Here is a 15,006-nt window from a genome sequence, read left to right on the forward strand (position 1 = left end):
AGGAGAACTCCCCAGCTTCCCCACTTCCTGTTTAGGCTCTGAGAGAGGAGTTGTCCCTGATGATAATGTTAATAGTGAGATTGGCGATGGTGATGGTTATTATATTGGTGGTAATGGTTATATCAATGATGGTGATGGTGTTAATATTGGTGATGATGCTGATGGCAATGGTGACAATATTGGTGGTAATGGTGATATTGATGATGGTGATAATATAGGTAGTGATGGCAATATTAGTGATAGTGATGGTGATAATATTGATAGTAATGGTGATATTGATGATGGTGATAATTTAGGAAGGAATATTGGAAGGAGGAATACAGGAAGTAGTAGCAGTATTAATAACAGTGATTGTGATAAAATTGGTTGCGAGGTTGTTAGTGACCATAATCACGATGTTGGCATTGATGGCCAACAGGATCCCATTACTAAGCCCTGGTTCTCCTCCTTATGAGGTTGCACTGTCCCTGAAGGCTTAATCTCCTGAACACCAGACTTTGTAAACAAGACCATCAGAGATCTGTCCCCTGAGATCTGGTCCTTAACACCATTTCTAACTGTCCTCCCACTGGCCACCTCAACCTTCAGGGAGTGTGTTACAGTAGAAAGCACATTGGCCTCCAAGTCATAAGACTTGGTACCAGTCCAATTTTTCTTGCTTAATAGCTGTACAGTCAGCCTGCCCTCTCTGAGCTCAGTTTCTCTGTTCACAAAATAGGATACTTGTCCTACTTGTCTGGAAGAATTGATATGAACTAATAAGATAAGGTATGTAAAGTCGTTGGCAAACCCTAGATGTTGCAATATCGCCTGCCCAGGCTATACAGAGTTGGCTCCAAGTAGAAGCCTCTCAGTTCTGTGGGGCAGAGGTTAGTGTCCTCTGTCATTCTGATGCATTGTAGTTGCCTGACTTCTCTGCCCTTGCCTGCCCCAGAGCAAGCCTTACGTCATTAAGTTTACCAATCTCAGCTGCCAAAGTAGGGATGGTTCTCCAAAGAGAAGGTGCCCCACCTATCCACAGCTCACGGTGTGGGCCTATTGCTCAGGCAGAGTCCAATCATCCCGCCCAGAGTAAGCTCAGAGTGGAAGTGGGTGAAGGGCAGCCACAACGGCTTCTCTGGGCTCTAACCTAGACATTATCTAACACCCCACAGAGTCTGGCTCTCCAGAATCCATCAGAGTCCCAGGTTTCCTATTGCTTCTCCCCTTTAGCAGGCTAGATAGCAGCTCATCTCAAAAAGATATGGAAGTGGGGCAGCTAGGTGGTGTAGTGGACAGAGGACCCACCCTGGTGTCAGGAGGAACTGAGTTCAAATTTGACCTCAGCTGTGACCTTGGGCAAGTCATTTAACCTCAATTGCAAAGAAAAAGATGATGATGATGATGATGATATAGAAGTAACGTTAGATTATTAGGTCAGTTTGAATTAAAATTGTCATCCAACAGTCAAAAGAGCTAATGGAACCTTGAGCTCTCCACAGAGGCCAGATTGAGAAAGGTTTTTTATCCTGCCCTAGTCAGAACATATATGGAGTGTGGTGTTCAGGTCTGGAGGCATGGAACTTTAGTTTAACTTTAGGAAGGATTTTAATAAACTGGAGAGCAGAGTCCGCACCTTTCAGTGCCTCTTATATACCTGCTGCCCCAAGCCTCTGCCTCCCCTGCCACCCTACAAGCTTGTGTTGATCCAGCAGGGAGAGAGAGCCTGAAACATGGAGAATCGTCTCAATGGCCACCACACGGTCCCGAGCTCCACCGCACTGGGAGGCCAAGTGCGATGGCCAAGCGCTGCGAGATGCTGGCTATGAATTTGCTGTCCAGGAGAGAGCTACTCATCCTTTGGACAGTATTAGATGCACTGACCAGACATGGTTGCCCATAATGAGGACGTGGCACCTCAGTGAGAGGCATTATGGAGGTTTGATGGGCCCCAACAAAGCAGAGACTAAGGCCCAGGTGAAGACCTGGTGACATCCTACAGTATCGCCCCACTTCCAATGGGGGCTACATCAGCAAGGACGGACACCATGCAGATCTCTAATGATCAACCACCTTCCTGTCAGAGCCTGAAAGACACAGTGGGATTTCCTCTTTCACCCCTTAGAAATTAAGGAACTCTTTCCAAGGCTCTGGAATGAGGACAACATCCCCCAAATCAAGGCAGGAAAACATATTCTGATCTCAGCCCATGACAATAGTCTTTGCAGGATTGACAAATACCCTGACCATCTATCTGAAGAAGCAGTTATGGAGCTGGGTCTGCCCACTGGCGTGTATGAGTTGGACAAGAATCTGAAACCTCTCAAGTCCTCAGGGATGAAGAGACCTTGTGCAAAGCCATGGAAGCTGTGCCAGCCCAAGGCTAAAAGTGAAAGCAGGTTACTAGCACATGCCAGCAGCAGCTAGGTCCTTCCCTTCTCACATCCCCCAACACATCTCTCCCTGGCCTGCTCCACATACTTAGGGTTCACTACACCTAACTGCAGGTGGGGGACTGATGGCTCCTTTTCTCATTTCTTCCCTATTTCAGACCTATTCCTTTCTCTCCTGTGCCCCTTCCCTCAACCGTATTACTCAAGATGCCTCATGGGTGGTTTGGGTAATAACAACCTGGTTGGAGTGTCAGAGATGGAGATGTAGTAAGAAGCGACCAACGTAGGGATTTGAAAGAAGCAATTGCTCCAGTGGTTCCAATGAGCCAGCCCTGCCAGAAGGGCAGCCCTCTCAGGGTCTGCTGTAGGAAGCTGCCTATAACCTGGAGGCTCATTTAACAAATCACAGAAGTCTTATTTGGATCATGTTTCTTTCCTAAGCCAAGAAAAATGGATCTGGGGGGTTGGGGTGATGTCCTATTTACTTCTGGATTTCTTTTCACAGAAGACCCTCCTTCTAGACTGGTTGTTGTTAGTGGCTTTTGACATCAAACTGTCCCAAAAGGTAGTCATCTGAGATCTCAAGTCACACCAGAAAGGGGAGAATTCCTTAATTTAAAAGGAGTGGACGAGTACATCCCTCTATGCATTTTATAGCCCCTGTTCTGTTCTGTGGCAGGGAAATATTTCCCTAGATCATGTCAAAATGTGTCTCAGTGTCCCATTGCATTCTACATCATGTCCAGCCATCCAGACCTGCCACCTGGGTCCTCATCAATTTTAAGCCCCTCCCTCCCTTTTCTGTTGCTCTCTATAATATGGGAATGATGTGCAATTACAAATAATAATAATAAACTGGAGGACATTCAGGATGGTGACACATTCCCAAGATACTGTACTTTGTGAGGATCAGTTAGAGGAATTCTACATGTTTAGCCTGAAACAAAGAAGACTGAGAGAGAAAAAAAAGACAGATGGGTATTGGCAATTTTCAAGAATATAAAAGACCATCTCATGGAAAAACCTTGTTTCCCTTGGCCCCAGAAGGCAGAACAATAGGTGAAAGATCCAGAGAGGAAGATCTAGGTGTGATGAAAGGAAAATTTCCCAACAATTAGAACCATCCAAATGTAGAAAGAACTGCCTCAGGAGGTAATGAGTTCCCCATCCCTAGAGGGCCTCAAGCAAACCCGGGATGATCACTTGTCTGGTAAGTTGTGGAGGACCAAAGCTCTGCTTCCTCATCAGCACCTCCTGGCTCCCTTCAGATCCCAGCTAAAGTGCCACCTTCTACAGGAAACCTTTCTCCATGCTCCTATTAATGCTAGGAACTTCCCTCTGCTAAGAATGCCCAATTGATGTTCTCTATAGCTTACCTATAACTAGTTTGTAGTTTCCTCCATTAGACTATGAGGGGCTCCAGGACAGAGACTATCTTATGCCCCCAGCAGTTAGCAGCTGGCACATAGTAGGTACTTTTTCAAAGTTTCTTGGCTGACTAGGCCACTTCTGAAGTGCCTTTCTATCCTTGAGATTCTATGGTTTGTCATACACAAGGATAGCAGGAGACTTCAAGTGCACAAGCATATGCTTTTTGCTTGCCTTGTCCCTGGTCTTCCCCACTCTCTCTGTGACTACATAAACCGGAGACCAGACCCCAACGTTGCTCATCTTTCTGTACCAGCACATTCAGCCCATCTGGGCTAAGAAAGAGTCATAAATGAAAAGTTACATTATCCATGCAGTTATTCTTCCTCCTACCTCCTTCATCTGGTCTCTGGACACGACCCCCTCCACCCTCCCAAGCACAAACTCCCTCTGCCCAACCTTCGTCTGCCCTCCCAGGGAAGAAAGAATTGCCCTCAACAGCCGTGGTTCCTTGGCCACTCATCAGGACTGTCTGAGCACAACATTAGGAACATAAACATGTTATTCATCAAACTAAAGAAACAGCTTCATTTTTTAAAATTTTTAATTAATAGATAAACTCAACTTTAGAAGTATAACTATTGCAAAGGGTAGGTATTGATGAAACCCTTCCCCTAAAATACATAACAAGCTTTTCAGCTTTATCTTCTTGGCTAAAAAAGCATCTTTCCAAATAGACCCTGCTCCCCTAACTTCACACTTTGCCATGAGATTTAAGGCCCATTGACTAAATGAACATCCTTTTAAAATTAGAAGTCTAGCTCTTGCTCTCCTTGCCCATACCAATGAGAACACCATGGGCACAAATCTATGGAATGAGCCATGAAAGACAAAATGGCCTGAGGAGTCAAAGGGAAAACATCGTGTAAGTCAGGGATTCTTCCCTTCTTTGAGTTATGGACTCTTTGGGCAGTCTAGTGAAGCCTAGGGATCCTTTTTCAGAATAATGGTTTAGGGGTCAGCAACTTAAGGCCCGAGAGCCAAATCTGGACAGTCACCTGTTTTTTATGGCCTGCTAAAAATTAATTAAAATTAATGCAAAAACCATTCTTAGCTCCTCAGGCACCCAAAAAAAAAACAGGCAGTGGGCTAGATTTGGCTCAGGGGCTGCAAGTTGCTGGCTGCTGACCTAGATTCATGACTGAAGGAAAAACTAAATTTTAGCTTAAGATTAGGGTAAAGTTGTCATTTTTTTCCCTATCCAATTTCACAACCTCTTCCTTGCCACCTCCACCCCACCCCTAGTTGACCTCTCAAGTTAAGAGATCCGTAGATATCTCAAATTAAGAACCCCTGGTCTAGGTGATTTTTCCTTACCCCACTGAATCAAGCTGAGGTCCCCAGGTAGGATTATTGGGGTATCTAGGGTACAAGAAGGAAGGGGCAAACAGTCCACCTACCCTCACTAGAAACTGGACTCTGCCAAGTCAAAGTGCCAGCTGAATAGTCTAGGCCATATTCCTTACAGAGATGTCTAGAAATAGGTCATAAAAGAGCCAGGGACTGCAGGATAACCAAGTCCCTGGATGTGCTTCCTTCTTTCTTCAATATCAGAGACTTTGGAAGGTGAAGCAGAAGAAAGAAGAAGGGGAGAGTAGCAGCACTGTCATCTGCAGCAGCTAAAGGTACCACAGGCAGGGAAGGATGACCTCATGCCCAACAGGCTCCGGGTCATGGCAACCCCTCTCAGGCCAGGAAGAGGGCTGCTGAACTGTTAGGGTAGAGTCCACTCAGTACTCAGTCACTAGGCAAGGATGGCACCAAGCTGGAGCCTCTCCCTCCAGACTCATCATTCCCATCTCAAGGGAGGAGTCTGGGGCGGACATTTTTCTATATCACTGGGAAAGACAGACTGTGAACTTACCTGGGAAGAAAGGTAGGCAGAGAGCAAGAAGCAGGAGCCTCCAGTATCCAAGTGGCAAATTCATCTTGGGGGACACCCTCTGGGGATACGGTCTAGACTCTCTCTCTCTCTCTCTCTCTGTCTCTGTCGCTCCCCTCCCCCTCTCTTCTTTTCTCACTGGAGGTAAAGCAGAGACTTCACTGGCAGCAGCTGGGATGGCTGGTTTGGACCTGCAGGAAGCCTCCCTGAGTGACTGATCCCTATATGGGACTCAACCAACCAGCAAGAGTCAGAATGATAGAGGGCCAATACACTTAGGAGGAGGTGAGAGGAGAGAAGCCAGGCTCCCAGTGCCTGGTAGCAGTGGCTGCTACTGGAACCAGCCTGAAGTAGGCTTATTTGAAGGAGGTTTGAGCCTGTAAGGGTGGAGCCCCCAGCAGCTATTGACATAGAAACTCCCTCCTACGGGCAAAGGCCCCATTACATAAAGGCACAGGTATGTGCTTGCTTTGGAACACATGCATCCACAGACATACTTGGTGAAGCCATACTGTGCTAGGCACTGGGGTTACAAAGACACACAGTCCCTGCCCTCAAGGCTCTTACAGTCTGTTGAGGGAGAGACTGCATCTACACCTATAAGAGCATACAGAAGAAATGCAGGGCAACTGAGTACCCCATAGTAAGAGAGAAAGAACAGTAGTGATGGGAGAGGGGTATTGGGAATCAGGAAGGAAGGTAATGCCTGACCTGGGTCTTTAAGGAAGATTGGGATTCTTTAAGGGAGACGTGAAAGGGGGGGCGGCATTCCAGGCATGGGGAACATGGTGGAGTTAGGACTCCAATCCTGGTCTCCTGACCCCCAGCACGGTGTATCTAGAGGTTGTATCCTCCTGGTCCAGAGACTCTTAACTTGGGGTCCCTGAACTTATTCCTGGTTTTGTTTTTGTTTTAATATTTTGATAACTTTATCTCGATCCAATTGATTTCCTTTGTACTCCTATGTATTTTATTGTATGCATTTAAGAACATTTCGAGAGGGGATCTATAGGCTTCACCAGACACTGCCAAAGTGGCTCAGGACACAACATGAGATACCTTGTCCTGGTAGAATGTAAACTTCTTGTAGGCCGGGACTAGACATCCTACTTTGTGCTTGAATCCAGAGCCCTCAGAGTACTGTAGGAAATTAATAAATGCTAGTGAAAGTGATGGTGAAAAGAGCTCAGGACTAGCAGTAAGGAGACCAAGGTTCTAGTCCTTGTTCCAAGAATTTGAAGGGCCATCCTATTCGTGAAAGAGGGACTACCCTTGTTACCCTTGGCTCCAGAAGGCAGAACAAAGAAAGATAGGAGAAAGGTGTGGGGAGGCTAATCTAAGCCTGATGAAAGGGAAAATTTCGCAACAATTAGAACCGTCCAAATGCAGAAAGGGCTGCCTCAGGAGGTAGTGAGTTCCCCATCCCTAGAGGGCTTCCAGCAAACCTGGGATGATCCCTTGTCTGGTAGGTTGTGGAGGGCCAAAGCTCTGCTTCCTCATCTGCACCTCCTGGCTCCCTTCAAATCCCAGCTAAAGCGCCACCTTCTACAGGAAGCCTTTCTCCATGCTCCTATTAATGCTAGGTCACCTTCTTCATCTGTGCTCTAGATATGTGTGTGGTTTTGTACTTAGCTATGTTGTACTTCTGTAGGCACTTCCTTGCATATATGTAGCTCTCTTGATAGAATGTGTGTTGAGGGCAAGAACTGTATCATTTTTTCATCTTGGTAACCCCAGTGCCTAACCCTACATGGTAGACACTTTATTAATGCTTGGTGATCAAAGGATAGATTATAACCACTATGTCACATTCTCTCTCCCAGCCTTTTTCTGATGCTCCAGACCTTCATTTTCAACTGTCGGCTGATAGACATTCTTCATTGGGAAGTCCTACCAAGTCACCAAAATTTACATGCTCAAAACTTGACCCTTCATCTTCTTGCCAACTTCACACACACACATTCACACACACACACACACACACACACACACACACACACACACACACATACGCATGCACTCACATACACACACACCCATCTCGAGGTACGGAACCCCTCCTATTATTATCCCAGGCACCTGCCTCAAGACCTTTGAGTCACCTTCTTCCTCCTCATCACCTCCCCTCTCTGGGTGCTCATCTAGGTAGAGAGGACTAGACAGCCCTTTCCAAGGCCCACAGCCCTTTCTACCTTTGAATCCCAAGATGTTTTATATCTTTGTCTACAAGCAGAGAGTATTCTACCTCCATTGACTGAAAGATAAGATCCTAACTCCTCAGCTTGGCATTCAAGGCCCTCTATAACCCAAATCCAAGCAGTCTTTCCAAACTAATGAAAGATAAGCGTGGGGTTTGTCTAAACATATAGATGTTGCTCAGAGATAGCAAGTATAAATATGATCTGAAGTTGGAGCCACCCTTCAGAAAATATAGCAGGGCTATATCTGTGCTGTCAGAATGCTATCTAGGGGGAGGGGTAGGCAAGGTTGATGACCTCTGAGAATAGACAATCTCCCCTCCAATACCAAAGAAGGATATTGGGCTAGAATCATCTCTATAAGTCACCTCACTCAATATTTCTGGTCTAGGGACACAATCAGTTTAGAAAAAAGGTCACTTCCCTGATCACTCTTAATAGCATTCTTAATGCCCTTCACTTGGATAGCTAGGTGGGACAGTGGATAGGGTCCTGGGCTTAGAATCAGGAATATTCCTGTTCATGAATTCAAATCCAGGCCTCAGATACTTACTAGCTGTGTGATCCTGGGCAAGTCACTGAACCCTGTTTGCCTCAATTGAGCTGGAGAAGGAAATGGCAAACCATTCCAGAATCTTTGCCAAGAAAACCTCAAATGGAGTCACAAAGCTGGACATGACTAAAATGACTGAACAACAACAAACCCTCCACTTATATGCAACATCCAACCTCTACAACAGACACCAACTACACAAAAGACCATAAAAATAGTGAATAGCAAATATACTCATTTATCCAAATAAAACAGCAAACAAAAATTAAGATATCTCTCTGAAGAATGTGCCTAGAACCAACTTAATCTCTCATGCAGGTCCAACCAATAAGGAGTCACATCGCTGCATAGGAAGCACATAAAACCCCTCCAGATGTGTGTGAAATCCAAGCTACACTTATTCCATACTATTAGTCTATGATGCATCTTCATATTCCACCAGGCCAGCCTCCCTTCTGTCCCCAAAACATTCTGCACTCATTCCTGTCTGTTGCTCATCCACTCCCATTGAAATCCTATTCATTCCCTAATGCCTCACTCAAGTCCCATCTGGGAAGCCTTTCCTGACTAATGCCATTCCCAATGATCTAGTTCCCTGGCCTCCTGTACCACTTACCATCTCATTGGGTTGTTATTGTTTATTCTTCATTCTCAAAGAGGACCAATGATATCAGAAGGGTGATGCCTTGACTTGCAAATGAATTGGATTTAAGTGTGGGAACTCCTCATCTAATGACAATTCTGTTCTCTCCTTGTTTTTTTTTTTTTCTGTTTGTTCAGTTTCTGTCCATATCATTGTTTAAACTGTGAGAATCTGGAAGCCAGGGGTGATGTCCTAAAGGGCTGTGTATCACCCCTGCCCCTGCCACTACCACCATCCTGTGCCTATCAAAGATATTCAATAACTGATCATAGATTTTGAACCAAAGGGGACCTTAGAGGCTACCTAGCCTACATCCCCTTTTCCCCCCAGAAAAGGAAACTAAAACCCAAAAAAGGTTGTCTACAAATAAGAGTCAGAATTTGAATTCAGATCCTGAGACTTTAAATATACTCCTCTTCTTGGCAGCTTACCCTCTCCCCACATACGTGCTTTTGTGAATTGCACAACATATGCACTCCCATTACCTCGGTCACCCAGGCACCAATATATCTTCCACTCCTACCTGTTTCTGACCCTTTCCTACCATACGTACATCTGATAAGCTACCTCACTTCACTGACTCCCTTCAACAATATTGCTAGTATACTTGCTTCTTTTCCATTCCCATCATCATGATTCCACACCTTAAGAGGCTCTCCATAGCATCCTCATTTTAGAGGAAGGAGTTGATAAGGAGACCCTAGATCATCTCAGTCCTCCAAACCACTTAATAAAATTATAAAAAGGGGAACATATCAGATCGCTAGTGGTTATAGACACAGTCAACAAACATTTATTAAGCACCTACTATGTGCTAGCCATTCTGCTAAGCACTAGGGATACAAAGAAAAGCAGAAGACAGTCCTTGCCCTCAAGAAGGAGAAAACCACACACAAAAGGAAACAGGAAAGGGGGAGGAGGAGGGAAGGGCATGGTAGGGAGGTCCAGAGCAGGGCATCTGGATGGGGAATGAAGAAGTGGCTGAGCTAGGTTCCCTCCTTCAATGGAGTTTCTGGGGAAGAAAACTTTCTGCTCTTCCCAATCAGAGGCAAGGGGGTCCCTATTATTGATAAAGCTTGAGTTCCAGAGTTGAAGTGGTCTTGCAAGATTAAGAAGTTCCAGAAGAGGACAACCAGATAAAAAATGCTTGTAAACTGTGAGTGGCTTACACCCTGAATGACCTATTTGCAGATTCTAAACAATAAGAAACTGAGAGACTCGTCCATGCCTTATAAAGGATTCACCATTTTCAAACTCTGATGAGCCTGGGTAAAGGAAATGTAATGAAATGTTCATACTTGGATGCTTTAGAAAGTCTGAAGAAATTCTTCAATCAATCCCTTGGGCGACTAGCGATTGGCTTGTTGAAAGATTTGCTACGCCCTCTGGTGGCCTTAATAAGTATGAGCAAGCTTTGAGAAGGGAGTAACTCCCTGGCAATTGCAACCCCAGAGGGAAAAGTTTTGAAAGGGAATTCCCTTCACCTTTTTCCTCATACTCTCTCTTCCACTGCTGCAAGCAATGACATCTTAAAGTGAAGCAACTCTCCCAGCTGCAGATGCCCAGAGGTATACTGTAGTCAGCTCCTATCAGCTCCAGAGATCCAATTGTTAAACCTGTAGTGTGAGCATTTATCTCTTGGAAATTGGTTAATGCTACAAATCAGGGCTGGATTTTTTTATTCTGATGATTTCAAGACTTAAAAAAGTGATGAAGAAAATATTAATAATGCAGATTCAACTTAAAAGTGTGCTAAGCATACTTTTTTTTTCTTCCGGAAATCCAGTTACCAAAATCCCCCTAGAGAGGCCTGTGCCCAGCAGAAAGCCAGCCCGAGAAGTCCAGCTGCAGAGAGGAGCAGGCCCAGGGAGCCAAGCATAGATGACATGATCAGGAGAGATACTGAGGCCAGGGGAAACAGCCTGAGAACAAAGAAGAGACTTCAGGACCCTCCAATGCTAGAGGGATGAAGAGTCTTGGCTATTTTTATCTTCTCAACTTGTGGACTCAATGTGTGTTTGCCCACTTTCCCTAATGACACCATAAGTATTTGGGTGAGAGTGCACACTAGGTTTATGGGGAAGATGTTTTGTAGCCACTATTCTTGTTTGCTGTTTTTATTAATACCTTTGCTTTGAGCTAATTTGCCCCCTGTCTGTAGTGGATAAACCCACTGATGGGGGCTTGTGAGCCATAGCGTCAGGAGTGCAGAATCACAGAGTCCCTTGAACCAGGAGGGTAGTCATCCCCTGGGGCACCCAACTTGTAAGTGGGAGTTGGTCAGAGGAGAGCCCACAGGGGGCACTACATTTCTATCACTTCAACAGCAAACTATGCCTTCTCCCCCTCCAGTGCTCCTTATGTACCTATCTGTGACAAAGCAATCTTAAGAATTAACACCTGATAACAACACTGCCTTGCTTAAGAACCTTCCATTGCCCAACTAACGAAGACTAAGGCCATCACTCTTACATTTTCTTGCTACTAGCAATTAATCAACAAGTATCCAATAATATAATGCAAAGAGGATTTATTAAACACCTACTATGTGCAATACTCTTCTCAGGGGGCCAAGGCTCAATATGTAAAGAAATAAGTGTACACATAATAATTTGAGGCAGAAGAGACAACCATTAAGGGGATCAACAATGCAATGACTAACTCCCATTTCAGAAGACTGAAATGGAGGATGGATTCAAGAAGCAGGAGGCAGACATTCCCCCTCATAGCTCCTCATGGGGAACTGGTTTTGTCTGATTATGCATATTTTTTACAATAGCTCTGTTTTCCTTTCCTTTTTTTTTTTCTTTTCCAATAAGGAAGGGGTGAAAAGGCAAGGAAGGAATAGAGAGAAAAAAGACAAAAGGGGTCATCAAGGAATCTTTTTTTTTAATAAAGAACAAAAGAAAGGTCAGAAAGGAGCACGGATAAGCAGGAATGTTTGTTCCACATCTTCACCAGTTGAAATCCTACTACTCACCACCATCGTGACCAATCTCAAATGTCAGTTAACAAATATCACGCACCTAATATGTGCCATAAGCGCTGGGGATACAAAGAAAAGCGAAAGACAGTCCCTGCCCTCACCTCCAGGAAGTCTTTCCTGACCCCTCTGTCCTATGAGCTCTCATTGCCTTTATTTGTTTTTTAACTTTTATTTTATTTTATTTTTTCAATTAACGAAAAGCCACCTTGTCTCCTTCCTATCCACATTCCTCCATTGAAAAAGAGAGAAAAAGAAAATCCTTGTGACAAAAGCACATAATCAAGCCAAACAGATTTCCCCAGTGGCCATGTCCAAAAAAAAAAAATATGTCTCAATCTGTACCATGAGCACATCACCAATCTCTCAGGAAATAGGTAGCAGGTTTCACCATGAGTCATCTGGAGTCGCATGATTGGTCAGTTTACGGATGGGAGTTCTTAAGTCTTTCAAATTTGTTTTTCTTGCCCTTTGGTCCTCTTGGACTCTTTCATAAGTTAAAGGCAGAAGCCAAGTACAGTAAAGAGAACACTGTCATTGTTTTCTGTCCTTCATTCTCAAAGAGACAATGACATCAGGAGGGTGATGTCTTAACTTGGGAGTGAATATCTGTCCCATCCTCTGACCCACAGCGACTGTGTGACCCTGAGCAAGTCCTTTGAACTCTCAATGTTCTGGGAAAACTCTGACTGTGAGATGCAGAGAAAGTGCTGACCCACATAGACGGCTTCAGGGGCTACTGCAGCGACTACGGCCACAGCCAGTCCCTATGCCAGCAACTTGGCTCCTCTCCCACTTGGTGATTTGATCGTAAAGGGTCTGGCCCAGAGGCTGTAAGAGGGTCGGAAATGGTTTTGGGGAATTTGAGCTGCCGGAAGGATGCTTTCTTTAGTTACCAACAAAAGAAGGGAAATTATGTTTCCTACCTTTTATTCTTGACATGTTTTAAAAATCAATTCTATGGCTATCTTTTGTTTTTAAATCACCTAAATTTCACTCTTTGTCTTCCCCTTTACCACCCCTGAGAAAGGCATCACATATAACAAGGAACATTTGTTTTTAAAGAAAGGAGGAAACAAGAAAACAATAGGAAAAACAATCAATATAGTGAAGAAATTTCAAAATATATGCAATGTCCCACACTCATAGACCTCCCACTTGTGCAAAGGAGCCAGGGGGTATCCCCCCCATCTCTTTGCCCCTCCCCCTTCTCCATAAAGTCTTAACATTCACTATCCATTGTTCAAGGTTATTATTAGTTATTGTTTCTTTCCATTGACATTATTATAGTCACTGTGTGTAGTTTTTTTTGCTTTGCTTACTTCACTCTCCAGCCATCCATAGAAATCTTTCCATGCTTCTCTATAGTCACCAAATTCATTGTTTCTTACAGCACATTTCCTTCACTTCTCACAATTTCACTCATTCCCCAATTTTGTGGTAGCAGTTCTTTGCTACCACAAAAAGCGCTGCTATTTTGGTATATGGGGGCAGGGGAATTCTTATTATCAATGACTTCCTTGGGGTATGAGCCTAGTAGTGGCATCTCTGGGTCAAGGACTATGGATATTTTGTTTGCATAATTCGAAATTGTTTTCCAAAATGGTTGTACTAGTTTATAGCTCCAGTGCTGCTTTAGTGAGCCTGCATCACCCAACTCTTCCCACGGTGATTATTTCCATCTTTTGTCACCTTTGCCAGGTGACAAAATGTCATGTCATGATGTAAGGTACCTCGAGGTTTTAATCTGTATTTCTCTTACTACTAATGATTTGGAATGTGATTTCATATAATTGTTAATCATTGGCTATTCTTCCAAGAGCGGTTTATTCATATTGGCTCCCAGCATTTTCACTGGCTGTTTCCCATGACTAAAGTGCTTTCCCTCCTGGCTTCCTTCAATTCTCAGCTAAAGTCCCATCTACCAGAATCCTTTTCTAATCTCCCTTAATTCTAGTTAGCCTTCCTTCTACTGATTACTTCCTATTTATCCTATTTCTTGTTTGTACATAATTGCTTGCATTTTGTCTCTCCCGTTAGACTGTCAGCTCACACACACACACGCACACCTCTGTTAATTGTTCGTATATCTTGGATAACAAATCTTCATCTGAGAAATGATATAAAGATTTTCTCACCAGACCACTTCCCTCTTTGTCCTAGATGCATTAATTTTGTTTATGTATAAGTTTTTCAGTTTCATATAGTCAAATCATCTATTTTATTTCTTGTAATTGTCTCTCTTTTTTGGTTAAAAATGCATCACCTATACTCAGCTGTGCATGATCTATTTCTCTTCTAAATTTTTATGTAATGATTTTAAACATCCACATCATATATCCACTTTTAATTTATTACAGAATAATGTAAAATGTTAAGTGTTGGGTAAATTAGTTGTTAGTGTAAGTGTAAGATGTTAGTCTAAGCCTAATTTCTGCCAGACTTCTACTTTCCCAGGAGTTGTAAAATAAAGAGTCCTTTCCTAAGTAATTTATGATTTCAAGTTTATTGAATACTGGGTTCTTGAGTTTCATTGTTTCTGATTCTCCCTCGTCTAAATTGTTCTATGAATCTATTTCCCTACCTTTAAACCAATACCAAATAGTTTTGGTTACTACTGTTTTATAATATGGTTTGAAGTGCTGCTCCCCCTTCATTCCTAGCTTATTTCCTTTGATAGTCTAGATCTTTTGTTTTTCCAAATAAATTTTGTCATGATTTTGAATTCCATAAAATATCCCTTCGATAGTTTGATTGGTATAGCATTATAAACATAAATGAACTTGTGTAAAATTCCATTTTGACTATTTGGGCACCAGCCAGTCATGAGCACTGAATATTCACCCAGTTACTTAAGCGGTTCTTTATTTCATTAAGGAGACCGTTGTAATTGAACAAGTATTACACAAGTATTCTCTGTGCTTTGGTAGATTACCACCACCACCAC

General features: G+C 43.6%; 1 pseudogene; it reads left to right on the forward strand.

Moving 5' to 3' along the window:
- The first annotated feature begins 395 nt into the window (after nt 1-395).
- LOC118829516 lies at nt 396-2,366 on the forward strand (annotated as a pseudogene).
- The last annotated feature ends 12,640 nt before the right edge of the window (nt 2,367-15,006 follow it).

Source organism: Trichosurus vulpecula, chromosome 8 (genome assembly GCF_011100635.1).
Source record: "Trichosurus vulpecula isolate mTriVul1 chromosome 8, mTriVul1.pri, whole genome shotgun sequence".
NCBI lineage: Eukaryota > Metazoa > Chordata > Mammalia > Diprotodontia > Phalangeridae > Trichosurus > Trichosurus vulpecula.